Source organism: Mandrillus leucophaeus, unplaced genomic scaffold (genome assembly GCF_000951045.1).
Source record: "Mandrillus leucophaeus isolate KB7577 unplaced genomic scaffold, Mleu.le_1.0 Scaffold7, whole genome shotgun sequence".
In the NCBI taxonomy this organism is placed as follows: domain Eukaryota; kingdom Metazoa; phylum Chordata; class Mammalia; order Primates; family Cercopithecidae; genus Mandrillus; species Mandrillus leucophaeus.
In genome coordinates this window covers 5,488,927-5,490,401 of record NW_012107585.1, presented here as the reverse complement: position 1 = coordinate 5,490,401, position 1,475 = coordinate 5,488,927, and the positions used below count along the sequence as shown (strand labels likewise).

Genomic DNA, 1,475 nt, shown 5'->3' with positions numbered 1-1,475 from the left:
CGGGGCGGCGCAGGCAGACCGCGAGCTCGAGGAGTCCGGGGTTCCCCTCTCGACTTCGGCAGCTGGAGCTCGGCGGGGCCTTTGCCCGACCCCGGAGTTGCAAAAGTTCACTTTACCGAGCCTCTGCTTCTTCTCTCCAAACCCCTCCGCTGTGAGCCCCGGGCCAATGCCAAGTCTTCGTTAAACTTTGTATTCAGCAGATGTTCTTTGAGTGTAGACTTTGGATTCATACAGATCTGGGCTTGAGTTCCTGCTCGTCGATTTCTGTGACATGCAAAACAAGTGACTTAACCCCGCCAAGTCTGCCTTTGCATCTATAAAATGAGGTTAAAACAATACTTACCTTAAAAGGTTGTTGTGAAGGTTCAGTGAGGTAAAATAGGGCTTGATATATGTTGGTTGTTATCAGATACAGGGTTAGTGAAAAGAACTGTGTCCTGCCCAGGAAGAGTCTTGTCACCCTTGAGTGTTACCTGTGGGTACCTTGTACTTCAGGAAGGACTTGGGAAAACCTTTTCCTCCACCCAGTTGTGGTTATGTTTTAAGGTGAAAAGACATTGTTATGGGGCAGGGGAAAAACAGGTGTGTAAAGGACAGCTGGGCTGATTTGGGGTCTCCAGGGTGATGGGATTGATTTTTATGAGTAGGCCCAGAAAATGACCACTTAACTTGAACATTCAAAAAGACATTTATTGAGACTCTAGTATGCAGGTGGCTGATGTTCAGATTATGTTGTGCTGAATCCTAGACAGAAAGGCTTAGTATGAGTGGGTTAGGGGAATACATGCTGAATATTTAACACTGATACTCACTTGAGGAAGAATCTTCTCTAGAGCTGCAATGTCCAGTATGGCAGTCACATGGCTACTTAAGTTTGTTAAAATTAAATGAAATAAAAAAAATTCAGTTTTTGGGCGTGGTGGCTCACCCTGTAATCCCAGCACTTTTGGAGGCCGAGGTGGATGGATCACCCTTGAGGTCAGGAGTTTTCGACCAGCCTGACCTATATGGCAAAACCCTGTCTCTACTAAAAATGCAAAAATTAGCCGGGTGTGGTGGTGCATGTCTGTAATTCCAGCTACTGAGGAGGCTGAGGCATGAGAATCGCTTGAACCGAGAGGCAGAGGTTGCAGTAAGCCAAGATTGCGCCACTGCGCTCCAGCCTGAGCAACAAGAGCGGGGACTCTGTCTCAAAAAAAAAAAAAAATTAGTTCTTCACTTGTACCAGCCACATTTCAGTGCACAGTTAGCTGCATGTAGCCAGTAGCTACTGCATTGGGTGATGCATGATAATATTTCTGTATTTTATAATTTTTGTATTTTTAGTAGAGGGGGTTTCTCCATGTTGGCCAGGCTGGTCTCGGATCTCCTGACCTCAGGTGATCCTCCCGCCTTGACCTCCCGAAGTGCTGGGATTACAGACGAGTCACCATGCCCGGCCTGAGATTATTTTATTTTGTTTTTTGAGACGGAAT

General features: G+C 46.4%; 1 protein-coding gene across 1 annotated transcript in view; it reads left to right on the top strand.

Moving 5' to 3' along the window:
• Nucleotides 1-1,475, top strand: part of GCN1L1 (GCN1 general control of amino-acid synthesis 1-like 1 (yeast)) — a 77,357-nt gene that overhangs the window by 6,426 nt on the left and 69,456 nt on the right. The gene's annotated exons all lie outside the window — the stretch shown is intronic.